Here is a 26503-nt window from a genome sequence, read left to right as displayed (position 1 = left end):
AACTGATGTGCTTTTACTCAATTCGGGAACCTCACAAGCCAAATTTGTATTATTTTGCACGAATTGCAAGAGATGTTAACAAGTCGACGGTTGAAGTGGAAGCTCGTATTGAGTTTGCTAGAGTTGATTTGCCAAGCATTCGATAGCTCAGTTGGTAGAGCGGAAGACTGTAGTGGTAAAACAGGCATCCTTAGGTCGCTGGTTCAAATCCGGCTCGAAGGACTTTTGCCAAATGCACATTTTATTGAATACTTGGAAAGTAAAATACTTGGAAAGTAAAATAACAGACAATTTATAATTATATTATATTTCATCACTGAAAATAGATGCCTTTTGCTTTGAGGCTGTGGCCACGTTATTTTTCTGTCCAACACGAATCTTCATTGGTTTCCTGTCAGGTGTTTTGGATCCCCATCTCTTGCTATGAACTGGCAAAACAGCAGAATCCCCTTGACAATCTTGATTTCTCAAGGGAAATGAGAGAACACTATACACCATCCAAGATATTAAAATATTGTCAAGGCCCAACACGGCTGAATACTCTGAGGAGATGGCCTGTGAGGTGCCGCCTTTCAACTTTTCCCCCTTAGTATGGTGGTCAGTAACATGCGGGAGACTGCGGAGGGGGTCATTTTTTTAATTGGGAACTGATGTGCTTTTACTCAATTCGGGAACCTCACAAGCCAAATTTGTAGTATTTTGCACGAATTGCAAGAGATGTTTGAATGTCGACGGTTGAAGTGGAAGCTCGTATTGAGCTTGCTAGAGACTGATTTGCCAAGCCTTCGATAGCTCAGTTGGTAGAGCAGAGGACTGTAGTGGTAAAACAGGCATCCTTAGGTCGCTGGTTCAAATCCAGATTGAAGGACTTTTGCCAAATGCAAATTTTATTGAATACTTGGAAAGTAAAATGCTTGGAAAATAAAATAACAGACAATTTATAATTATATTATATTTCATCACTGAAAATAGATGCCTTTTGCTTTGAGGCTGTCGCCACGTTATGTTTCTGTCCAACACCAATCTTCATTGGTTTCCTGTGAGGTGTTTTGGATCCCCATCTCTTGCTATGAACTGACAAAACAGCAGAATCCCCTTGACAATCTTGATTTCTCAAGGGAAATGGGAGAACACTATACAACATCCAAGATATTAAAATATTGTCAAGGCCCAACACGGCTGAATACTCTGAGGAGATGGCCTGTGAGGCGCGCCTTTCAACTTTTCCCCCTTAGTATGGTGGTCAGTAACATGCGGGAGACTGCGGAGGGGGTCATTTTTTTAATTGGGAACTGATGTGCTTTTACCCAATTCGGGAACCTCACAAGCCAAATTTGTAGTATTTTGCACGAATTGCAAGAGATGTTTACAAGTCGACGGTTGAAGTGGAAGCTCGTATTGAGTTTGCTAGAGAATGATTTGCCAAGCCTTTGATAGCTCAGTTGGTAGAGCGGAGGACTGTAGTGGTAAAACAGGCATCCTTAGGTTGCTGGTTCAAATCCGTCTCAAAGCACTTTTGCCAAATGCACATTTTATTGAATGCTTGGAAAGTAAAATACTTGGAATGTAAAATAACAGACAATTTATAATTATATTATATTTCATCACTGAAAATAGATGCCTTTTGCTTTGAGGCTGTGGCCACGTTATTTTTCTGTCCGACACCAATCTTCGTTGGTTTCCTGTGAGGTATTTTGGATCCCCATCTCTTGCTATGAACTGACAAAACAGCAGAATCCCCTTGACAATCTTGATTTCTCAAGGGAAATGGGAGAACACTATACACCATCCAAGATATTAAAATATTGTCAAGGCCGAACACTGATGAATACTCTGAGGAGATGGCCTGTGAGGCGCCGCCTTTCAACCTTTCCTCCTTTGTATGGTGGTCAGTAACATGCGGGAGACTGCGGAGGGGGTCATTTTTTTAATTGGGAACTGATGTGCTTTTACTCAATTCGGGAACCTCACAAGCCAAATTTGTAGTATTTTGCACGAATTGCAAGAGATGTTTACAAGTCGACGGTTGAAGTGGAAGCTCGTATTGAGTTTGCTAGAGTTGATTTGCCAAGCCTTCGATAGCTCAGTTGGTAGAGCGGAGGACTGTAGTGGTAAAACAGGCATCCTTAGGTCGCTGGTTCAAATCCGGCTCGAAGGACTTTTGCCAAATGCACATTTTATTGAATACTTGGAAAGTAAAATACTTGGAAAGTAAAATAACAGACAATTTATAATTATATTATATTTCATCACTGAAAATAGATGCCTTTTGCTTTGAGGCTGTGACCACGTTATTTTTCTGTCCAACACGAATCTTCATTGGTTTCCTGTGAGGTGTTTTGGATCCCCATCTCTTGCTATGAACTGGCAAAACAGCAGAATCCCCTTGACAATCTTGATTTCTCAAGGGAAATGAGAGAACACTATACACCATCCAAGATATTAAAATATTGTCAAGGCCCAACGTGGCTGAATACTCTGAGGAGATGGCCTGTGAGGTGCCGCCTTTCAACTTTTCCCCCTTAGTATGGTGGTCAGTAACATGCGGGAGACTGCGGAGGGGGTCATTTTTTTAATTGGGAACTGATGTGCTTTTACTCAATTCGGGAACCTCACAAGCCAAATTTGTAGTATTTTGCACGAATTGCAAGAGATGTTAACAAGTCGACGGTTGAAGTGGAAGCTCGTATTGAGTTTGCTAGAGAATGATTTGCCAAGCCTTCGATAGCTCAGTTGGTAGAGCGGAGGACTGTAGTGGTAAAACAGGCATCCTTAGGTCGCTGGTTCAAATCCGGCTCGAAGGACTTTTGCCAAATGCACATTTTATTGAATACTTGGAAAGTAAAATACTTGGAAAGTAAAATAACAGACAATTTATAATTATATTATATTTCATCACTGAAAATAGATGCCTTTTGCTTTGAGGCTGTGGCCATGTTATTTTTCTGTCCGACACCAATCTTCGTTGGTTTCCTGTGAGGTATTTTGGATCCCCATCTCTTGCTATGAACTGACAAAACAGCAGAATCCCCTTGACAATCTTGATTTCTCAAGGGAAATGGGAGAACACTATACACCATCCAAGATACTAAAATATTGTCAAGGCCGAATACTGATGAATACTCTGAGGAGATGGCCTGTGAGGCGCCGCCTTTCAACTTTTCCTCCTTTGTATGGTGGTCAGTAACATGCGGGAGACTGTGGAGGGGGTCATTTTTTTAATTGTGAACTGATGTGCTTTTACTCAATTCGGGAACCTCACAAGCCAAATTTGTAGTATTTTGCACGAATTGCAAGAGATGTTTGAATGTCGACGGTTGAAGTGGAAGCTCGTATTGAGCTTGCTAGAGACTGATTTGCCAAGCCTTCGATAGCGCAGTTGGTAGAGCGGAGGACTGTAGTGGTAAAACAGGCATCCTTAGGTCGCTGGTTCAAATCTGGCTCGAAGGACTTTTGCCAAATGCACATTTTATTGAATACTTGGAAAGTAAAATACTTGGAAAGTAAAATAACAGACAATTTATAATTATATTATATTTCATCACTGAAAATAGATGCCTTTTGCTTTGAGGCTGTGACCACGTTATTTTTCTGTCCAACACGAATCTTCATTGGTTTCCTGTGAGGTGTTTTGGATCCCCATCTCTTGCTATGAACTGGCAAAACAGCAGAATCCCCTTGACAATCTTGATTTCTCAAGGGAAATGAGAGAACACTATACACCATCCAAGATATTAAAATATTGTCAAGGCCCAACGCGGCTGAATACTCTGAGGAGATGGCCTATGAGGTGCCGCCTTTCAACTTTTCCCCCTTAGTATGGTGGTCAGTAACATGCGGGAGACTGCGGAGGGGGTCATTTTTTTAATTGGGAACTGATGTGCTTTTACTCAATTCGGGAACCTCACAAGCCAAATTTGTAGTATTTAGCACGAATTGCAAGAGATGTTTACAAGTCGACGGTTGAAGTGGAAGCTCGTATTGAGTTTGCTAGAGTTGATTTGCCAAGCCTTCGATAGCTCAGTTGGTAGAGCGGAGGACTGTAGTGGTAAAACAGGCATCCTTAGGTCGCTGGTTCAAATCCGGCTCGAAGGACTTTTGCCAAATGCACATTTTATTGAATACTTGGAAAGTAAAATACTTGGAAAGTAAAATAACAGACAATTTATAATTATATTATATTTCATCACTGAAAATAGATGCCTTTTGCTTTGAGGCTGTGGCCACGTTATTTTTCTGTCCAACACGAATCTTCATTGGTTTCCTGTGAGGTGTTTTGGATCCCCATCTCTTGCTATGAACTGGCAAAACAGCAGAATCCCCTTGACAATCTTGATTTCTCAAGGGAAATGAGAGAACACTATACACCATCCAAGATATTAAAATATTGTCAAGGCCCAACACGGCTGAATACTCTGAGGAGATGGCCTGTGAGGGGCCGCCTTTCAACTTTTCCCCCTTAGTATGGTGGTCATTAACATGTGGGAGACTGAGGAGGGGGTCATTTTTTTAATTGGGAACTGATGTGCTTTTACTCAATTCGGGAACCTCACAAGCCAAATTTGTAGTATTTTGCACGAATTGCAAGAGATGTTTGAATGTCGACGGTTGAAGTGGAAGCTCGTATTGAGCTTGCTAGAGACTGATTTGCCAAGCCTTCGATAGCTCAGTTGGTGGAGCGGAGGACTGTAGTGGTAAAACAGGCATCCTTAGGTCGCTGGTTCAAATCTGGCTCGAAGGACTTTTGCCAAATGCACATTTTATTGAATACTTGGAAAGTAAAATACTTGGAAAGTAAAATAACAGACAATTTATAATTATATTATATTTCATCACTGAAAATAGATGCCTTTTGCTTTGAGGCTGTGACCACGTTATTTTTCTGTCCAACACGAATCTTCATTGGTTTCCTGTCAGGTGTTTTGGATCCCCATCTCTTGCTATGAACTGGCAAAACAGCAGAATCCCCTTGACAATCTTGATTTCTCAAGGGAAATGAGAGAACAGTATACACCATCCAAGATATTAAAATATTGTCAAGGCCCAACGCGGCTGAATACTCTGAGGAGATGGCCAGTGAGGTGCCGCCTTTCAACTTTTCCCCCTTAGTATGGTGGTCAGTAACATGCGGGAGACTGCGGAGGGGGTCACTTTTTTAATTGGGAACTGATGTGCTTTTACTCAATTCGGGAACCTCACAAGCCAAATTTGTATTATTTTGCACGAATTGCAAGAGATGTTAACAAGTCGACGGTTGAAGTGGAAGCTCGTATTGAGTTTGCTAGAGTTGATTTGCCAAGCCTTCGATAGCTCAGTTGGTAGAGCGGAAGACTGTAGTGGTAAAACAGGCATCCTTAGGTCGCTGGTTCAAATCCGGCTCGAAGGACTTTTGCCAAATGCACATTTTATTGAATACTTGGAAAGTAAAATACTTGGAAAGTAAAATAACAGACAATTTATAATTATATTATATTTCATCACTGAAAATAGATGCCTTTTGCTTTGAGGCTGTGGCCACGTTATTTTTCTGTCCAACACGAATCTTCATTGCTTTCCTGTCAGGTGTTTTGGATCCCCATCTCTTGCTATGAACTGGCAAAACAGCAGAATCCCCTTGACAATCTTGATTTCTCAAGGGAAATGAGAGAACACTATACACCATCCAAGATATTAAAATATTGTCAAGGCCCAACACGGCTGAATACTCTGAGGAGATGGCCTGTGAGGTGCCGCCTTTCAACTTTTCCCCCTTAGTATGGTGGTCAGTAACATGCGGGAGACTGCGGAGGGGGTCATTTTTTTAATTGGGAACTGATGTGCTTTTACTCAATTCGGGAACCTCACAAGCCAAATTTGTAGTATTTTGCACGAATTGCAAGAGATGTTTGAATGTCGACGGTTGAAGTGGAAGCTCGTATTGAGCTTGCTAGAGACTGATTTGCCAAGCCTTCGATAGCTCAGTTGGTAGAGCAGAGGACTGTAGTGGTAAAACAGGCATCCTTAGGTCGCTGGTTCAAATCCAGATTGAAGGACTTTTGCCAAATGCAAATTTTATTGAATACTTGGAAAGTAAAATGCTTGGAAAATAAAATAACAGACAATTTATAATTATATTATATTTCATCACTGAAAATAGATGCCTTTTGCTTTGAGGCTGTCGCCACGTTATGTTTCTGTCCAACACCAATCTTCATTGGTTTCCTGTGAGGTGTTTTGGATCCCCATCTCTTGCTATGAACTGACAAAACAGCAGAATCCCCTTGACAATCTTGATTTCTCAAGGGAAATGGGAGAACACTATACAACATCCAAGATATTAAAATATTGTCAAGGCCCAACACGGCTGAATACTCTGAGGAGATGGCCTGTGAGGCGCGCCTTTCAACTTTTCCCCCTTAGTATGGTGGTCAGTAACATGCGGGAGACTGCGGAGGGGGTCATTTTTTTAATTGGGAACTGATGTGCTTTTACCCAATTCGGGAACCTCACAAGCCAAATTTGTAGTATTTTGCACGAATTGCAAGAGATGTTTACAAGTCGACGGTTGAAGTGGAAGCTCGTATTGAGTTTGCTAGAGAATGATTTGCCAAGCCTTTGATAGCTCAGTTGGTAGAGCGGAGGACTGTAGTGGTAAAACAGGCATCCTTAGGTTGCTGGTTCAAATCCGTCTCAAAGCATTTTTGCCAAATGCACATTTTATTGAATGCTTGGAAAGTAAAATACTTGGAAAGTAAAATAACAGACAATTTATAATTATATTATATTTCATCACTGAAAATAGATGCCTTTTGCTTTGAGGCTGTGACCACGTTATTTTTCTGTCCAACACGAATCTTCATTGGTTTCCTGTGAGGTGTTTTGGATCCCCATCTCTTGCTATGAACTGGCAAAACAGCAGAATCCCCTTGACAATCTTGATTTCTCAAGGGAAATGAGAGAACACTATACACCATCCAAGATATTAAAATATTGTCAAGGCCCAACGCGGCTGAATACTCTGAGGAGATGGCCTGTGAGGTGCCGCCTTTCAACTTTTCCCCCTTAGTATGGTGGTCAGTAACATGCGGGAGACTGCGGAGGGGGTAATTTTTTTAATTGGGAACTGATATGCTTTTACTCAATTCGGGAACCTCACAAGCCAAATTTGTAGTATTTTGCACGAATTACAAGAGATGTTTACAAGTCGACGGTTGAAGTGGAAGCTCGTATTGAGTTTGCTAGAGAATGATTTGCCAAGCCTTCGATAGCTCAGTTGGTAGAGCGGAGGACTGTAGTGGTAAAACAGGCATCCTTAGGTCGCTGGTTCAAATCCGGCTCGAAGGACTTTTGCCAAATGCACATTTTATTGAATACTTGGAAAGTAAAATACTTGGAAAGTAAAATAACAGACAATTTATAATTATATTATATTTCATCACTGAAAATAGATGCCTTTTGCTTTGAGGCTGTGGCCATGTTATTTTTCTGTCCGACACCAATCTTCGTTGGTTTCCTGTGAGGTATTTTGGATCCCCATCTCTTGCTATGAACTGACAAAACAGCAGAATCCCCTTGACAATCTTGATTTCTCAAGGGAAATGGGAGAACACTATACACCATCCAAGATACTAAAATATTGTCAAGGCCGAATACTGATGAATACTCTGAGGAGATGGCCTGTGAGGCGCCGCCTTTCAACTTTTCCTCCTTTGTATGGTGGTCAGTAACATGCGGGAGACTGTGGAGGGGGTCATTTTTTTAATTGTGAACTGATGTGCTTTTACTCAATTCGGGAACCTCACAAGCCAAATTTGTAGTATTTTGCACGAATTGCAAGAGATGTTTGAATGTCGACGGTTGAAGTGGAAGCTCGTATTGAGCTTGCTAGAGACTGATTTGCCAAGCCTTCGATAGCGCAGTTGGTAGAGCGGAGGACTGTAGTGGTAAAACAGGCATCCTTAGGTCGCTGGTTCAAATCTGGCTCGAAGGACTTTTGCCAAATGCACATTTTATTGAATACTTGGAAAGTAAAATACTTGGAAAGTAAAATAACAGACAATTTATAATTATATTATATTTCATCACTGAAAATAGATGCCTTTTGCTTTGAGGCTGTGACCACGTTATTTTTCTGTCCAACACGAATCTTCATTGGTTTCCTGTGAGGTGTTTTGGATCCCCATCTCTTGCTATGAACTGGCAAAACAGCAGAATCCCCTTGACAATCTTGATTTCTCAAGGGAAATGAGAGAACACTATACACCATCCAAGATATTAAAATATTGTCAAGGCCCAACGCGGCTGAATACTCTGAGGAGATGGCCTATGAGGTGCCGCCTTTCAACTTTTCCCCCTTAGTATGGTGGTCAGTAACATGCGGGAGACTGCGGAGGGGGTCATTTTTTTAATTGGGAACTGATGTGCTTTTACTCAATTCGGGAACCTCACAAGCCAAATTTGTAGTATTTAGCACGAATTGCAAGAGATGTTTACAAGTCGACGGTTGAAGTGGAAGCTCGTATTGAGTTTGCTAGAGTTGATTTGCCAAGCCTTCGATAGCTCAGTTGGTAGAGCGGAGGACTGTAGTGGTAAAACAGGCATCCTTAGGTCGCTGGTTCAAATCCGGCTCGAAGGACTTTTGCCAAATGCACATTTTATTGAATACTTGGAAAGTAAAATACTTGGAAAGTAAAATAACAGACAATTTATAATTATATTATATTTCATCACTGAAAATAGATGCCTTTTGCTTTGAGGCTGTGGCCACGTTATTTTTCTGTCCAACACGAATCTTCATTGGTTTCCTGTGAGGTGTTTTGGATCCCCATCTCTTGCTATGAACTGGCAAAACAGCAGAATCCCCTTGACAATCTTGATTTCTCAAGGGAAATGAGAGAACACTATACACCATCCAAGATATTAAAATATTGTCAAGGCCCAACACGGCTGAATACTCTGAGGAGATGGCCTGTGAGGGGCCGCCTTTCAACTTTTCCCCCTTAGTATGGTGGTCATTAACATGTGGGAGACTGAGGAGGGGGTCATTTTTTTAATTGGGAACTGATGTGCTTTTACTCAATTCGGGAACCTCACAAGCCAAATTTGTAGTATTTTGCACGAATTGCAAGAGATGTTTGAATGTCGACGGTTGAAGTGGAAGCTCGTATTGAGCTTGCTAGAGACTGATTTGCCAAGCCTTCGATAGCTCAGTTGGTGGAGCGGAGGACTGTAGTGGTAAAACAGGCATCCTTAGGTCGCTGGTTCAAATCTTGCTCGAAGGACTTTTGCCAAATGCACATTTTATTGAATACTTGGAAAGTAAAATACTTGGAAAGTAAAATAACAGACAATTTATAATTATATTATATTTCATCACTGAAAATAGATGCCTTTTGCTTTGAGGCTGTGACCACGTTATTTTTCTGTCCAACACGAATCTTCATTGGTTTCCTGTGAGGTGTTTTGGATCCCCATTTCTTGCAATGAACTGGCAAAACAGCAGAATCCCCTTGACAATCTTGATTTCTCAAGGGAAATGAGAGAACACTATACACCATCCAAGATATTAAAATATTGTCAAGGCCCAACGCGGCTGAATACTCTGAGGAGATGGCCAGTGAGGTGCCGCCTTTCAACTTTTCCCCCTTAGTATGGTGGTCAGTAACATGCGGGAGACTGCGGAGGGGGTCATTTTTTTAATTGGGAACTGATGTGCTTTTACTCAATTCGGGAACCTCACAAGCCAAATTTGTAGTATTTAGCACGAATTGCAAGAGATGTTTACAAGTCGACGGTTGAAGTGGAAGCTCGTATTGAGTTTGCTAGAGTTGATTTGCCAAGCCTTCGATAGCTCAGTTGGTAGAGCGGAGGACTGTAGTGGTAAAACAGGCATCCTTAGGTCGCTGGTTCAAATCCGGCTCGAAGGACTTTTGCCAAATGCACATTTTATTGAATACTTGGAAAGTAAAATACTTGGAAAGTAAAATAACAGACAATTTATAATTATATTATATTTCATCACTGAAAATAGATGCCTTTTGCTTTGAGGCTGTGGCCACGTTATTTTTCTGTCCAACACGAATCTTCATTGGTTTCCTGTGAGGTGTTTTGGATCCCCATCTCTTGCTATGAACTGGCAAAACAGCAGAATCCCCTTGACAATCTTGATTTCTCAAGGGAAATGAGAGAACACTATACACCATCCAAGATATTAAAATATTGTCAAGGCCCAACACGGCTGAATACTCTGAGGAGATGGCCTGTGAGGGGCCGCCTTTCAACTTTTCCCCCTTAGTATGGTGGTCATTAACATGTGGGAGACTGAGGAGGGGGTCATTTTTTTAATTGGGAACTGATGTGCTTTTACTCAATTCGTGAACCTCACAAGCCAAATTTGTAGTATTTTGCACGAATTGCAAGAGATGTTTGAATGTCGACGGTTGAAGTGGAAGCTCGTATTGAGCTTGCTAGAGACTGATTTGCCAAGCCTTCGATAGCTCAGTTGGTAGAGCGGAGGACTGTAGTGGTAAAACAGGCATCCTTAGGTCGCTGGTTCAAATCTGGCTCGAAGGACTTTTGCCAAATGCACATTTTATTGAATACTTGGAAAGTAAAATACTTGGAAAGTAAAATAACAGACAATTTATAATTATATTATATTTCATCACTGAAAATAGATGCCTTTTGCTTTGAGGCTGTGACCACGTTATTTTTCTGTCCAACACGAATCTTCATTGGTTTCCTGTCAGGTGTTTTGGATCCCCATCTCTTGCTATGAACTGGCAAAACAGCAGAATCCCCTTGACAATCTTGATTTCTCAAGGGAAATGAGAGAACAGTATACACCATCCAAGATATTAAAATATTGTCAAGGCCCAACGCGGCTGAATACTCTGAGGAGATGGCCAGTGAGGTGCCGCCTTTCAACTTTTCCCCCTTAGTATGGTGGTCAGTAACATGCGGGAGACTGCGGAGGGGGTCACTTTTTTAATTGGGAACTGATGTGCTTTTACTCAATTCGGGAACCTCACAAGCCAAATTTGTATTATTTTGCACGAATTGCAAGAGATGTTAACAAGTCGACGGTTGAAGTGGAAGCTCGTATTGAGTTTGTTAGAGTTGATTTGCCAAGCCTTCGATAGCTCAGTTGGTAGAGCGGAAGACTGTAGTGGTAAAACAGGCATCCTTAGGTCGCTGGTTCAAATCCGGCTCGAAGGACTTTTGCCAAATGCACATTTTATTGAATACTTGGAAAGTAAAATACTTGGAAAGTAAAATAACAGACAATTTATAATTATATTATATTTCATCACTGAAAATAGATGCCTTTTGCTTTGAGGCTGTGGCCACGTTATTTTTCTGTCCAACACGAATCTTCATTGGTTTCCTGTCAGGTGTTTTGGATCCCCATCTCTTGCTATGAACTGGCAAAACAGCAGAATCCCCTTGACAATCTTGATTTCTCAAGGGAAATGAGAGAACACTATACACCATCCAAGATATTAAAATATTGTCAAGGCCCAACACGGCTGAATACTCTGAGGAGATGGCCTGTGAGGTGCCGCCTTTCAACTTTTCCCCCTTAGTATGGTGGTCAGTAACATGCGGGAGACTGCGGAGGGGGTCATTTTTTTAATTGGGAACTGATGTGCTTTTACTCAATTCGGGAACCTCACAAGCCAAATTTGTAGTATTTTGCACGAATTGCAAGAGATGTTTGAATGTCGACGGTTGAAGTGGAAGCTCGTATTGAGCTTGCTAGAGACTGATTTGCCAAGCCTTCGATAGCTCAGTTGGTAGAGCAGAGGACTGTAGTGGTAAAACAGGCATCCTTAGGTCGCTGGTTCAAATCCAGATTGAAGGACTTTTGCCAAATGCAAATTTTATTGAATACTTGGAAAGTAAAATGCTTGGAAAATAAAATAACAGACAATTTATAATTATATTATATTTCATCACTGAAAATAGATGCCTTTTGCTTTGAGGCTGTCGCCACGTTATGTTTCTGTCCAACACCAATCTTCATTGGTTTCCTGTGAGGTGTTTTGGATCCCCATCTCTTGCTATGAACTGACAAAACAGCAGAATCCCCTTGACAATCTTGATTTCTCAAGGGAAATGGGAGAACACTATACAACATCCAAGATATTAAAATATTGTCAAGGCCCAACACGGCTGAATACTCTGAGGAGATGGCCTGTGAGGCGCGCCTTTCAACTTTTCCCCCTTAGTATGGTGGTCAGTAACATGCGGGAGACTGCGGAGGGGGTCATTTTTTTAATTGGGAACTGATGTGCTTTTACCCAATTCGGGAACCTCACAAGCCAAATTTGTAGTATTTTGCACGAATTGCAAGAGATGTTTACAAGTCGACGGTTGAAGTGGAAGCTCGTATTGAGTTTGCTAGAGAATGATTTGCCAAGCCTTTGATAGCTCAGTTGGTAGAGCGGAGGACTGTAGTGGTAAAACAGGCATCCTTAGGTTGCTGGTTCAAATCCGTCTCAAAGCACTTTTGCCAAATGCACATTTTATTGAATGCTTGGAAAGTAAAATACTTGGAATGTAAAATAACAGACAATTTATAATTATATTATATTTCATCACTGAAAATAGATGCCTTTTGCTTTGAGGCTGTGGCCACGTTATTTTTCTGTCCGACACGAATCTTCGTTGGTTTCCTGTGAGGTATTTTGGATCCCCATCTCTTGCTATGAACTGACAAAACAGCAGAATCCCCTTGACAATCTTGATTTCTCAAGGGAAATGAGAGAACACTATACACCATCCAAGATATTAAAATATTGTCAAGGCCGAACACTGATGAATACTCTGAGGAGATGGCCTGTGAGGCGCCGCCTTTCAACCTTTCCTCCTTTGTATGGTGGTCAGTAACATGCGGGAGACTGCGGAGGGGGTCATTTTTTTAATTGTGAACTGATGTGCTTTTACTCAATTCGGGAACCTCACAAGCCAAATTTGTAGTATTTTGCACAAATTGCAAGAGATGTTTGAATGTCGACGGTTGAAGTGGAAGGCCGTATTGAGCTTGCTAGAGATTGATTTGCCAAGCCTTCGATAGCTCAGTTGGTAGAGCGGAGGACTGTAGTGGTAAAACAGGCATCCTTAGGTCGCTGGTTCAAATCTGGCTCGAAGGACTTTTGCCAAATGCACATTTTATTGAATACTTGGAAAGTAAAATACTTGGAAAGTAAAATAACAGACAATTTATAATTATATTATATTTCATCACTGAAAATAGATGCCTTTTGCTTTGAGGCTGTGACCACGTTATTTTTCTGTCCAACACGAATCTTCATTGGTTTCCTGTGAGGTGTTTTGGATCCCCATCTCTTGCTATGAACTGGCAAAACAGCAGAATCCCCTTGACAATCTTGATTTCTCAAGGGAAATGAGAGAACACTATACACCATCCAAGATATTAAAATATTGTCAAGGCCCAACGCGGCTGAATACTCTGAGGAGATGGCCTATGAGGTGCCGCCTTTCAACTTTTCCCCCTTAGTATGGTGGTCAGTAACATGCGGGAGACTGCGGAGGGGGTCATTTTTTTAATTGGGAACTGATGTGCTTTTACTCAATTCGGGAACCTCACAAGCCAAATTTGTAGTATTTAGCACGAATTGCAAGAGATGTTTACAAGTCGACGGTTGAAGTGGAAGCTCGTATTGAGTTTGCTAGAGTTGATTTGCCAAGCCTTCGATAGCTCAGTTGGTAGAGCGGAGGACTGTAGTGGTAAAACAGGCATCCTTAGGTCGCTGGTTCAAATCCGGCTCGAAGGACTTTTGCCAAATGCACATTTTATTGAATACTTGGAAAGTAAAATACTTGGAAAGTAAAATAACAGACAATTTATAATTATATTATATTTCATCACTGAAAATAGATGCCTTTTGCTTTGAGGCTGTGGCCATGTTATTTTTCTGTCCAACACGAATCTTCATTGGTTTCCTGTGAGGTGTTTTGGATCCCCATCTCTTGCTATGAACTGGCAAAACAGCAGAATCCCCTTGACAATCTTGATTTCTCAAGGGAAATGAGAGAACACTATACACCATCCAAGATATTAAAATATTGTCAAGGCCCAACACGGCTGAATACTCTGAGGAGATGGCCTGTGAGGGGCCGCCTTTCAACTTTTCCCCCTTAGTATGGTGGTCATTAACATGTGGGAGACTGAGGAGGGGGTCATTTTTTTAATTGGGAACTGATGTGCTTTTACTCAATTCGGGAACCTCACAAGCCAAATTTGTAGTATTTTGCACGAATTGCAAGAGATGTTTGAATGTCGACGGTTGAAGTGGAAGCTCGTATTGAGCTTGCTAGAGACTGATTTGCCAAGCCTTCGATAGCTCAGTTGGTGGAGCGGAGGACTGTAGTGGTAAAACAGGCATCCTTAGGTCGCTGGTTCAAATCTGGCTCGAAGGACTTTTGCCAAATGCACATTTTATTGAATACTTGGAAAGTAAAATACTTGGAAAGTAAAATAACAGACAATTTATAATTATATTATATTTCATCACTGAAAATAGATGCCTTTTGCTTTGAGGCTGTGACCACGTTATTTTTCTGTCCAACACGAATCTTCATTGGTTTCCTGTGAGGTGTTTTGGATCCCCATTTCTTGCAATGAACTGGCAAAACAGCAGAATCCCCTTGACAATCTTGATTTCTCAAGGGAAATGAGAGAACACTATACACCATCCAAGATATTAAAATATTGTCAAGGCCCAACGCGGCTGAATACTCTGAGGAGATGGCCAGTGAGGTGCCGCCTTTCAACTTTTCCCCCTTAGTATGGTGGTCAGTAACATGCGGGAGACTGCGGAGGGGGTCACTTTTTTAATTGGGAACTGATGTGCTTTTACTCAATTCGGGAACCTCACAAGCCAAATTTGTATTATTTTGCACGAATTGCAAGAGATGTTTACAAGTCGACGGTTGAAGTGGAAGCTCGTATTGAGTTTGCTAGAGAATGATTTGCCAAGCCTTCGATAGCTCAGTTGGTAGAGCGGAGGACTGTAGTGGTAAAACAGGCATCCTTAGGTCGCTGGTTCAAATCCGGCTCGAAGGACTTTTGCCAAATGCACATTTTATTGAATACTTGGAAAGTAAAATACTTGGAAAGTAAAATAACAGACAATTTATAATTATATTATATTTCATCACTGAAAATAGATGCCTTTTGCTTTGAGGCTGTGGCCATGTTATTTTTCTGTCCGACACCAATCTTCGTTGGTTTCCTGTGAGGTATTTTGGATCCCCATCTCTTGCTATGAACTGACAAAACAGCAGAATCCCCTTGACAATCTTGATTTCTCAAGGGAAATGGGAGAACACTATACACCATCCAAGATACTAAAATATTGTCAAGGCCGAATACTGATGAATACTCTGAGGAGATGGCCTGTGAGGCGCCGCCTTTCAACTTTTCCTCCTTTGTATGGTGGTCAGTAACATGCGGGAGACTGTGGAGGGGGTCATTTTTTTAATTGTGAACTGATGTGCTTTTACTCAATTCGGGAACCTCACAAGCCAAATTTGTAGTATTTTGCACGAATTGCAAGAGATGTTTGAATGTCGACGGTTGAAGTGGAAGCTCGTATTGAGCTTGCTAGAGACTGATTTGCCAAGCCTTCGATAGCGCAGTTGGTAGAGCGGAGGACTGTAGTGGTAAAACAGGCATCCTTAGGTCGCTGGTTCAAATCTGGCTCGAAGGACTTTTGCCAAATGCACATTTTATTGAATACTTGGAAAGTAAAATACTTGGAAAGTAAAATAACAGACAATTTATAATTATATTATATTTCATCACTGAAAATAGATGCCTTTTGCTTTGAGGCTGTGACCACGTTATTTTTCTGTCCAACACGAATCTTCATTGGTTTCCTGTGAGGTGTTTTGGATCCCCATCTCTTGCTATGAACTGGCAAAACAGCAGAATCCCCTTGACAATCTTGATTTCTCAAGGGAAATGAGAGAACACTATACACCATCCAAGATATTAAAATATTGTCAAGGCCCAACGCGGCTGAATACTCTGAGGAGATGGCCTGTGAGGTGCCGCCTTTCAACTTTTCCCCCTTAGTATGGTGGTCAGTAACATGCGGGAGACTGCGGAGGGGGTCATTTTTTTAATTGGGAACTGATGTGCTTTTACTCAATTCGGGAACCTCACAAGCCAAATTTGTAGTATTTTGCACGAATTGCAAGAGATGTTTACAAGTCGACGGTTGAAGTGGAAGCTCGTATTGAGTTTGCTAGAGTTGATTTGCCAAGCCTTCGATAGCTCAGTTGGTAGAGCGGAGGACTGTAGTGGTAAAACAGGCATCCTTAGGTCGCTGGTTCAAATCCGGCTCGAAGGACTTTTGCCAAATGCACATTTTATTGAATACTTGGAAAGTAAAATACTTGGAAAGTAAAATAACAGACAATTTATAATTATATTATATTTCATCACTGAAAATAGATGCCTTTTGCTTTGAGGCTGTGGCCACGTTATTTTTCTGTCCAACACGAATCTTCATTGGTTTCCTGTGAGGTGTTTTGGATCCCCATCTCTTGCTATGAACTGGCAAAACAGCAGAATCCCCTTGACAATCTTGATTTCTCAAGGGAAATGAGAGAACACTATACACCATCCAAGATATTAAAATATTGTCAAGGCCCAACACGGCTGAATACTCTGAGGAGATGGCCTGTGAGGGGCCGCCTTTCAACTTTTCCCCCTTAGTATGGTGGTCATTAACATGTGGGAGACTGAGGAGGGGGTCCTTTTTTTTAATTGGGAACTGATGTGCTTTTACTCAATTCGGGAACCTCACAAGCCAAATTTGTAGTATTTTGCACGAATTGCAAGAGATGTTTGAATGTCGACGGTTGAAGTGGAAGCTCGTATTGAGCTTGCTAGAGACTGATTTGCCAAGCCTTCGATAGCTCAGTTGGTGGAGCGGAGGACTGTAGTGGTAAAACAGGCATCCTTAGGTCGCTGGTTCAAATCTGGCTCGAAGGACTTTTGCCAAATGCACATTTTATTGAATACTTGGAAAGTAAAATACTTGGAAAGTAAAATAACAGACAATTCATAATTATATTATATTTCATCACTGAAAATAGATGCCTTTTGCTTTGAGGCTGTGACCACGTTATTTTTCTGTCCAACACGAATCTTCATTGGTTTCCTGTGAGGTGTTTTGGATCCCCATTTCTTGCAATGAACTGGCAAAACAGCAGAATCCCCTTGACAATCTTGATTTCTCAAGGGAAATGAGAGAACACTATACACCATCCAAGATATTAAAATATTGTCAAGGCCCAACGCGGCTGAATACTCTGAGGAGATGGCCAGTGAGGTGCCGCCTTTCAACTTTTCCCCCTTAGTATGGTGGTCAGTAACATGCGGGAGACTGCGGAGGGGGTCACTTTTTTAATTGGGAACTGATGTGCTTTTACTCAATTCGGGAACCTCACAAGCCAAATTTGTATTATTTTGCACGAATTGCAAGAGATGTTAACAAGTCGACGGTTGAAGTGGAAGCTCGTATTGAGTTTGCTAGAGTTGATTTGCCAAGCCTTCGATAGCTCAGTTGGTAGAGCGGAAGACTGTAGTGGTAAAACAGGCATCCTTAGGTCGCTGGTTCAAATCCGGCTCGAAGGACTTTTGCCAAATGCACATTTTATTGAATACTTGGAAAGTAAAATACTTGGAAAGTAAAATAACAGACAATTTATAATTATATTATATTTCATCACTGAAAATAGATGCCTTTTGCTTTGAGGCTGTGGCCACGTTATTTTTCTGTCCAACACGAATCTTCATTGGTTTCCTGTCAGGTGTTTTGGATCCCCATCTCTTGCTATGAACTGGCAAAACAGCAGAATCCCCTTGACAATCTTGATTTCTCAAGGGAAATGAGAGAACACTATACACCATCCAAGATATTAAAATATTGTCAAGGCCCAACACGGCTGAATACTCTGAGGAGATGGCCTGTGAGGTGCCGCCTTTCAACTTTTCCCCCTTAGTATGGTGGTCAGTAACATGCGGGAGACTGCGGAGGGGGTCATTTTTTTAATTGGGAACTGATGTGCTTTTACTCAATTCGGGAACCTCACAAGCCAAATTTGTAGTATTTTGCACGAATTGCAAGAGATGTTTGAATGTCGACGGTTGAAGTGGAAGCTCGTATTGAGCTTGCTAGAGACTGATTTGCCAAGCCTTCGATAGCTCAGTTGGTAGAGCAGAGGACTGTAGTGGTAAAACAGGCATCCTTAGGTCGCTGGTTCAAATCCAGATTGAAGGACTTTTGCCAAATGCAAATTTTATTGAATACTTGGAAAGTAAAATGCTTGGAAAATAAAATAACAGACAATTTATAATTATATTATATTTCATCACTGAAAATAGATGCCTTTTGCTTTGAGGCTGTCGCCACGTTATGTTTCTGTCCAACACCAATCTTCATTGGTTTCCTGTGAGGTGTTTTGGATCCCCATCTCTTGCTATGAACTGACAAAACAGCAGAATCCCCTTGACAATCTTGATTTCTCAAGGGAAATGGGAGAACACTATACAACATCCAAGATATTAAAATATTGTCAAGGCCCAACACGGCTGAATACTCTGAGGAGATGGCCTGTGAGGCGCGCCTTTCAACTTTTCCCCCTTAGTATGGTGGTCAGTAACATGCGGGAGACTGCGGAGGGGGTCATTTTTTTAATTGGGAACTGATGTGCTTTTACCCAATTCGGGAACCTCACAAGCCAAATTTGTAGTATTTTGCACGAATTGCAAGAGATGTTTACAAGTCGACGGTTGAAGTGGAAGCTCGTATTGAGTTTGCTAGAGAATGATTTGCCAAGCCTTTGATAGCTCAGTTGGTAGAGCGGAGTATTGTAGTGGTAAAACAGGCATCCTTAGGTTGCTGGTTCAAATCCGGCTAAAAGCACTTTTGCCAAATGCACATTTTATTGAATGCTTGGAAAGTAAAATACTTGGAATGTAAAATAACAGACAATTTATAATTATATTATATTTCATCACTGAAAATAGATGCCTTTTGCTTTGAGGCTGTGACCACGTTATTTTTCTGTCCAACACGAATCTTCATTGGTTTCCTGTGAGGTGTTTTGGATCCCCATCTCTTGCTATGAACTGGCAAAACAGCAGAATCCCCTTGACAATCTTGATTTCTCAAGGGAAATGAGAGAACACTATACACCATCCAAGATATTAAAATATTGTCAAGGCCCAACGCGGCTGAATACTCTGAGGAGATGGCCAGTGAGGTGCCGCCTTTCAACTTTTCCCCCTTAGTATGGTGGTCAGTAACATGCGGGAGACTGCGGAGGGGGTCACTTTTTTAATTGGGAACTGATGTGCTTTTACTCAATTCGGGAACCTCACAAGCCAAATTTGTAGTATTTTGCACGAATTGCAAGAGATGTTTACAAGTCGACGGTTGAAGTGGAAGCTCGTATTGAGTTTGCTAGAGTTGATTTGCCAAGCCTTCGATAGCTCAGTTGGTAGAGCGGAGGACTGTAGTGGTAAAACAGGCATCCTTAGGTCGCTGGTTCAAATCCGGCTCGAAGGACTTTTGCCAAATGCACATTTTATTGAATACTTGGAAAGTAAAATACTTGGAAAGTAAAATAACAGACAATTTATAATTATATTATATTTCATCACTGAAAATAGATGCCTTTTGCTTTGAGGCTGTGGCCACGTTATTTTTCTGACCAACACGAATCTTCATTGGTTTCCTGTCAGGTGTTTTGGATCCCCATCTCTTGCTATGAACTGGCAAAACAGCAGAATCCCCTTGACAATCTTGATTTCTCAAGGGAAATGAGAGAACACTATACACCATCCAAGATATTAAAATATTGTCAAGGCCCAACGCGGCTGAATACTCTGAGGAGATGGCCAGTGAGGTGCCGCCTTTCAACTTTTCCCCCTTAGTATGGTGGTCAGTAACATGCGGGAGACTGCGGAGGGGGTCATTTTTTTAATTGGGAACTGATGTGCTTTTACTCAATTCGGGAACCTCACAAGCCAAATTTGTAGTATTTAGCACGAATTGCAAGAGATGTTTACAAGTCGACGGTTGAAGTGGAAGCTCGTATTGAGTTTGCTAGAGTTGATTTGCCAAGCCTTCGATAGCTCAGTTGGTAGAGCGGAGGACTGTAGTGGTAAAACAGGCATCCTTAGGTCGCTGGTTCAAATCCGGCTCGAAGGACTTTTGCCAAATGCACATTTTATTGAATACTTGGAAAGTAAAATACTTGGAAAGTAAAATAACAGACAATTTATAATTATATTATATTTCATCACTGAAAATAGATGCCTTTTGCTTTGAGGCTGTGGCCACGTTATTTTTCTGTCCAACACGAATCTTCATTGGTTTCCTGTGAGGTGTTTTGGATCCCCATCTCTTGCTATGAACTGGCAAAACAGCAGAATCCCCTTGACAATCTTGATTTCTCAAGGGAAATGAGAGAACACTATACACCATCCAAGATATTAAAATATTGTCAAGGCCCAACACGGCTGAATACTCTGAGGAGATGGCCTGTGAGGGGCCGCCTTTCAACTTTTCCCCCTTAGTATGGTGGTCATTAACATGTGGGAGACTGAGGAGGGGGTCATTTTTTTAATTGGGAACTGATGTGCTTTTACTCAATTCGGGAACCTCACAAGCCAAATTTGTAGTATTTTGCACGAATTGCAAGAGATGTTTGAATGTCGACGGTTGAAGTGGAAGCTCGTATTGAGCTTGCTAGAGACTGATTTGCCAAGCCTTCGATAGCTCAGTTGGTGGAGCGGAGGACTGTAGTGGTAAAACAGGCATCCTTAGGTCGCTGGTTCAAATCTGGCTCGAAGGACTTTTGCCAAATGCACATTTTATTGAATACTTGGAAAGTAAAATACTTGGAAAGTAAAATAACAGACAATTTATAATTATATTATATTTCATCACTGAAAATAGATGCCTTTTGCTTTGAGGCTGTGACCACGTTATTTTTCTGTCCAACACGAATCTTCATTGGTTTCCTGTCAGGTGTTTTGGATCCCCATCTCTTGCTATGAACTGGCAAAACAGCAGAATCCCCTTGACAATCTTGATTTCTCAAGGGAAATGAGAGAACAGTATACACCATCCAAGATATTAAAATATTGTCAAGGCCCAACGCGGCTGAATACTCTGAGGAGATGGCCAGTGAGGTGCCGCCTTTCAACTTTTCCCCCTTAGTATGGTGGTCAGTAACATGCGGGAGACTGCGGAGGGGGTCACTTTTTTAATTGGGAACTGATGTGCTTTTACTCAATTCGGGAACCTCACAAGCCAAATTTGTATTATTTTGCACGAATTGCAAGAGATGTTAACAAGTCGACGGTTGAAGTGGAAGCTCGTATTGAGTTTGCTAGAGTTGATTTGCCAAGCCTTCGATAGCTCAGTTGGTAGAGCGGAAGACTGTAGTGGTAAAACAGGCATCCTTAGGTCGCTGGTTCAAATCCGGCTCGAAGGACTTTTGCCAAATGCACATTTTATTGAATACTTGGAAAGTAAAATACTTGGAAAGTAAAATAACAGACAATTTATAATTATATTATATTTCATCACTGAAAATAGATGCCTTTTGCTTTGAGGCTGTGGCCACGTTATTTTTCTGTCCAACACGAATCTTCATTGGTTTCCTGTCAGGTGTTTTGGATCCCCATCTCTTGCTATGAACTGGCAAAACAGCAGAATCCCCTTGACAATCTTGATTTCTCAAGGGAAATGAGAGAACACTATACACCATCCAAGATATTAAAATATTGTCAAGGCCCAACACGGCTGAATACTCTGAGGAGATGGCCTGTGAGGTGCCGCCTTTCAACTTTTCCCCCTTAGTATGGTGGTCAGTAACATGCGGGAGACTGCGGAGGGGGTCATTTTTTTAATTGGGAACTGATGTGCTTTTACTCAATTCGGGAACCTCACAAGCCAAATTTGTAGTATTTTGCACGAATTGCAAGAGATGTTTGAATGTCGACGGTTGAAGTGGAAGCTCGTATTGAGCTTGCTAGAGACTGATTTGCCAAGCCTTCGATAGCTCAGTTGGTAGAGCAGAGGACTGTAGTGGTAAAACAGGCATCCTTAGGTCGCTGGTTCAAATCCAGATTGAAGATCTTTTGCCAAATGCAAATTTTATTGAATACTTGGAAAGTAAAATGCTTGGAAAATAAAATAACAGACAATTTATAATTATATTATATTTCATCACTGAAAATAGATGCCTTTTGCTTTGAGGCTGTCGCCACGTTATGTTTCTGTCCAACACCAATCTTCATTGGTTTCCTGTGAGGTGTTTTGGATCCCCATCTCTTGCTATGAACTGACAAAACAGCAGAATCCCCTTGACAATCTTGATTTCTCAAGGGAAATGGGAGAACACTATACAACATCCAAGATATTAAAATATTGTCAAGGCCCAACACGGCTGAATACTCTGAGGAGATGGCCTGTGAGGCGCGCCTTTCAACTTTTCCCCCTTAGTATGGTGGTCAGTAACATGCGGGAGACTGCGGAGGGGGTCATTTTTTTAATTGGGAACTGATGTGCTTTTACCCAATTCGGGAACCTCACAAGCCAAATTTGTAGTATTTTGCACGAATTGCAAGAGATGTTTACAAGTCGACGGTTGAAGTGGAAGCTCGTATTGAGTTTGCTAGAGAATGATTTGCCAAGCCTTTGATAGCTCAGTTGGTAGAGCGGAGGACTGTAGTGGTAAAACAGGCATCCTTAGGTTGCTGGTTCAAATCCGTCTCAAAGCACTTTTGCCAAATGCACATTTTATTGAATGCTTGGAAAGTAAAATACTTGGAATGTAAAATAACAGACAATTTATAATTATATTATATTTCATCACTGAAAATAGATGCCTTTTGCTTTGAGGCTGTGGCCACGTTATTTTTCTGTCCGACACCAATCTTCGTTGGTTTCCTGTGAGGTATTTTGGATCCCCATCTCTTGCTATGAACTGACAAAACAGCAGAATCCCCTTGACAATCTTGATTTCTCAAGGGAAATGGGAGAACACTATACACCATCCAAGATATTAAAATATTGTCAAGGCCGAACACTGATGAATACTCTGAGGAGATGGCCTGTGAGGCGCCGCCTTTCAACCTTTCCTCCTTTGTATGGTGGTCAGTAACATGCGGGAGACTGCGGAGGGGGTCATTTTTTTAATTGTGAACTGATGTGCTTTTACTCAATTCGGGAACCTCACAAGCCAAATTTGTAGTATTTTGCACAAATTGCAAGAGATGTTTGAATGTCGACGGTTGAAGTGGAAGGCCGTATTGAGCTTGCTAGAGATTGATTTGCCAAGCCTTCGATAGCTCAGTTGGTAGAGCGGAGGACTGTAGTGGTAAAACAGGCATCCTTAGGTCGCTGGTTCAAATCTGGCTCGAAGGACTTTTGCCAAATGCACATTTTATTGAATACTTGGAAAGTAAAATACTTGGAAAGTAAAATAACAGACAATTTATAATTATATTATATTTCATCACTGAAAATAGATGCCTTTTGCTTTGAGGCTGTGACCACGTTATTTTTCTGTCCAACACGAATCTTCATTGGTTTCCTGTGAGGTGTTTTGGATCCCCATCTCTTGCTATGAACTGGCAAAACAGCAGAATCCCCTTGACAATCTTGATTTCTCAAGGGAAATGAGAGAACACTATACACCATCCAAGATATTAAAATATTGTCAAGGCCCAACGCGGCTGAATACTCTGAGGAGATGGCCTATGAGGTGCCGCCTTTCAACTTTTCCCCCTTAGTATGGTGGTCAGTAACATGCGGGAGACTGCGGAGGGGGTCATTTTTTTAATTGGGAACTGATGTGCTTTTACTCAATTCGGGAACCTCACAAGCCAAATTTGTAGTATTTAGCACGAATTGCAAGAGATGTTTACAAGTCGACGGTTGAAGTGGAAGCTCGTATTGAGTTTGCTAGAGTTGATTTGCCAAGCCTTCGATAGCTCAGTTGGTAGAGCGGAGGACTGTAGTGGTAAAACAGGCATCCTTAGGTCGCTGGTTCAAATCCGGCTCGAAGGACTTTTGCCAAATGCACATTTTATTGAATACTTGGAAAGTAAAATACTTGGAAAGTAAAATAACAGACAATTTATAATTATATTATATTTCATCACTGAAAATAGATGCCTTTTGCTTTGAGGCTGTGGCCACGTTATTTTTCTGTCCAACACGAATCTTCATTGGTTTCCTGTGAGGTGTTTTGGATCCCCATCTCTTGCTATGAACTGGCAAAACAGCAGAATCCCCTTGACAATCTTGATTTCTCAAGGGAAATGAGAGAACACTATACACCATCCAAGATATTAAAATATTGTCAAGGCCCAACACGGCTGAATACTCTGAGGAGATGGCCTGTGAGGGGCCGCCTTTCAACTTTTCCCCCTTAGTATGGTGGTCATTAACATGTGGGAGACTGAGGAGGGGGTCATTTTTTTAATTGGGAACTGATGTGCTTTTACTCAATTCGGGAACCTCACAAGCCAAATTTGTAGTATTTTGCACGAATTGCAAGAGATGTTTGAATGTCGACGGTTGAAGTGGAAGCTCGTATTGAGCTTGCTAGAGACTGATTTGCCACGCCTTCGATAGCTCAGTTGGTGGAGCGGAGGACTGTAGTGGTAAAACAGGCATCCTTAGGTCGCTGGTTCAAATCTGGCTCGAAGGACTTTTGCCAAATGCACATTTTATTGAATACTTGGAAAGTAAAATACTTGGAAAGTAAAATAACAGACAATTTATAATTATATTATATTTCATCACTGAAAATAGATGCCTTTTGCTTTGAGGCTGTGACCACGTTATTTTTGTGTCCAACACGAATCTTCATTGGTTTCCTGTGAGGTGTTTTGGATCCCCATTTCTTGCAATGAACTGGCAAAACAGCAGAATCCCCTTGACAATCTTGATTTCTCAAGGGAAATGAGAGAACACTATACACCATCCAAGATATTAAAATATTGTCAAGGCCCAACGCGGCTGAATACTCTGAGGAGATGGCCAGTGAGGTGCCGCCTTTCAACTTTTCCCCCTTAGTATGGTGGTCAGTAACATGCGGGAGACTGCGGAGGGGGTCACTTTTTTAATTGGGAACTGATGTGCTTTTACTCAATTCGGGAACCTCACAAGCCAAATTTGTATTATTTTGCACGAATTGCAAGAGATGTTTACAAGTCGACGGTTGAAGTGGAAGCTCGTATTGAGTTTGCTAGAAAATGATTTGCCAAGCCTTCGATAGCTCAGTTGGTAGAGCGGAGGACTGTAGTGGTAAAACAGGCATCCTTAGGTCGCTGGTTCAAATCCGGCTCGAAGGACTTTTGCCAAATGCACATTTTATTGAATACTTGGAAAGTAAAATACTTGGAAAGTAAAATAACAGACAATTTATAATTATATTATATTTCATCACTGAAAATAGATGCCTTTTGCTTTGAGGCTGTGGCCATGTTATTTTTCTGTCCGACACCAATCTTCGTTGGTTTCCTGTGAGGTATTTTGCATCCCCATCTCTTGCTATGAACTGACAAAACAGCAGAATCCCCTTGACAATCTTGATTTCTCAAGGGAAATGGGAGAACACTATACACCATCCAAGATACTAAAATATTGTCAAGGCCCAACGCGGCTGAATACTCTGAGGAGATGGCCAGTGAGGTGCCGCCTTTCAACTTTTCCCCCTTAGTATGGTGGTCAGTAACATGCGGGAGACTGCGGAGGGGGTCACTTTTTTAATTGGGAACTGATGTGCTTTTACTCAATTCGGGAACCTCACAAGCCAAATTTGTATTATTTTGCACGAATTGCAAGAGATGTTAACAAGTCGACGGTTGAAGTGGAAGCTCGTATTGAGTTTGCTAGAGTTGATTTGCCAAGCCTTCGATAGCTCAGTTGGTAGAGCGGAAGACTGTAGTGGTAAAACAGGCATCCTTAGGTCGCTGGTTCAAATCCGGCTCGAAGGACTTTTGCCAAATGCACATTTTATTGAATACTTGGAAAGTAAAATACTTGGAAAGTAAAATAACAGACAATTTATAATTATATTATATTTCATCACTGAAAATAGATGCCTTTTGCTTTGAGGCTGTGGCCACGTTATTTTTCTGTCCAACACGAATCTTCATTGGTTTCCTGTCAGGTGTTTTGGATCCCCATCTCTTGCTATGAACTGGCAAAACAGCAGAATCCCCTTGACAATCTTGATTTCTCAAGGGAAATGAGAGAACACTATACACCATCCAAGATATTAAAATATTGTCAAGGCCCAACACGGCTGAATACTCTGAGGAGATGGCCTGTGAGGTGCCGCCTTTCAACTTTTCCCCCTTAGTATGGTGGTCAGTAACATGCGGGAGACTGCGGAGGGGGTCATTTTTTTAATTGGGAACTGATGTGCTTTTACTCAATTCGGGAACCTCACA

The 26503-nt window shown here is 41.5% G+C and overlaps 13 non-coding genes across 13 annotated transcripts; all 13 read left to right on the top strand.

The window, feature by feature from the left end:
- Positions 1–2072: 2072 nt before the first annotated feature.
- TRNAY-GUA (transfer RNA tyrosine (anticodon GUA)) lies at positions 2073–2158 on the top strand. The gene is given in 2 exon segments: positions 2073–2109; positions 2123–2158. It is a non-coding gene; the product is annotated as a tRNA-Tyr (tRNA).
- A 560-nt stretch (positions 2159–2718) lies between these two features.
- Positions 2719–2804, top strand: TRNAY-GUA (transfer RNA tyrosine (anticodon GUA)). The gene is given in 2 exon segments: positions 2719–2755; positions 2769–2804. It is a non-coding gene; the product is annotated as a tRNA-Tyr (tRNA).
- A 1205-nt stretch (positions 2805–4009) lies between these two features.
- TRNAY-GUA (transfer RNA tyrosine (anticodon GUA)) lies at positions 4010–4095 on the top strand. The gene is given in 2 exon segments: positions 4010–4046; positions 4060–4095. It is a non-coding gene; the product is annotated as a tRNA-Tyr (tRNA).
- A 3142-nt stretch (positions 4096–7237) lies between these two features.
- Positions 7238–7323, top strand: TRNAY-GUA (transfer RNA tyrosine (anticodon GUA)). The gene is given in 2 exon segments: positions 7238–7274; positions 7288–7323. It is a non-coding gene; the product is annotated as a tRNA-Tyr (tRNA).
- A 1205-nt stretch (positions 7324–8528) lies between these two features.
- On the top strand, positions 8529–8614 carry TRNAY-GUA (transfer RNA tyrosine (anticodon GUA)). Its single transcript is given in 2 exon segments — positions 8529–8565; positions 8579–8614. It is a non-coding gene; the product is annotated as a tRNA-Tyr (tRNA).
- Positions 8615–9819: 1205 nt separating this feature from the next.
- Positions 9820–9905, top strand: TRNAY-GUA (transfer RNA tyrosine (anticodon GUA)). The gene is given in 2 exon segments: positions 9820–9856; positions 9870–9905. It is a non-coding gene; the product is annotated as a tRNA-Tyr (tRNA).
- A 3787-nt stretch (positions 9906–13692) lies between these two features.
- TRNAY-GUA (transfer RNA tyrosine (anticodon GUA)) lies at positions 13693–13778 on the top strand. Its single transcript is given in 2 exon segments — positions 13693–13729; positions 13743–13778. It is a non-coding gene; the product is annotated as a tRNA-Tyr (tRNA).
- Positions 13779–14984: 1206 nt separating this feature from the next.
- On the top strand, positions 14985–15070 carry TRNAY-GUA (transfer RNA tyrosine (anticodon GUA)). The gene is given in 2 exon segments: positions 14985–15021; positions 15035–15070. It is a non-coding gene; the product is annotated as a tRNA-Tyr (tRNA).
- A 1205-nt stretch (positions 15071–16275) lies between these two features.
- On the top strand, positions 16276–16361 carry TRNAY-GUA (transfer RNA tyrosine (anticodon GUA)). Its single transcript is given in 2 exon segments — positions 16276–16312; positions 16326–16361. It is a non-coding gene; the product is annotated as a tRNA-Tyr (tRNA).
- A 3142-nt stretch (positions 16362–19503) lies between these two features.
- TRNAY-GUA (transfer RNA tyrosine (anticodon GUA)) lies at positions 19504–19589 on the top strand. Its single transcript is given in 2 exon segments — positions 19504–19540; positions 19554–19589. It is a non-coding gene; the product is annotated as a tRNA-Tyr (tRNA).
- Positions 19590–20148: 559 nt separating this feature from the next.
- Positions 20149–20234, top strand: TRNAY-GUA (transfer RNA tyrosine (anticodon GUA)). The gene is given in 2 exon segments: positions 20149–20185; positions 20199–20234. It is a non-coding gene; the product is annotated as a tRNA-Tyr (tRNA).
- A 3787-nt stretch (positions 20235–24021) lies between these two features.
- Positions 24022–24107, top strand: TRNAY-GUA (transfer RNA tyrosine (anticodon GUA)). Its single transcript is given in 2 exon segments — positions 24022–24058; positions 24072–24107. It is a non-coding gene; the product is annotated as a tRNA-Tyr (tRNA).
- A 1206-nt stretch (positions 24108–25313) lies between these two features.
- On the top strand, positions 25314–25399 carry TRNAY-GUA (transfer RNA tyrosine (anticodon GUA)). Its single transcript is given in 2 exon segments — positions 25314–25350; positions 25364–25399. It is a non-coding gene; the product is annotated as a tRNA-Tyr (tRNA).
- The last annotated feature ends 1104 nt before the right edge of the window (positions 25400–26503 follow it).

The sequence above is a fragment of the Ambystoma mexicanum genome, chromosome 1p (assembly GCF_040938575.1).
Source record: "Ambystoma mexicanum isolate Mex_15411 chromosome 1p, UKY_AmexF1_1, whole genome shotgun sequence".
Taxonomy (NCBI): Eukaryota; Metazoa; Chordata; class Amphibia; order Caudata; family Ambystomatidae; genus Ambystoma; species Ambystoma mexicanum.
Note: the sequence above shows the minus strand (reverse complement) of the source record. Positions and strands in the feature narration are given on the sequence as shown.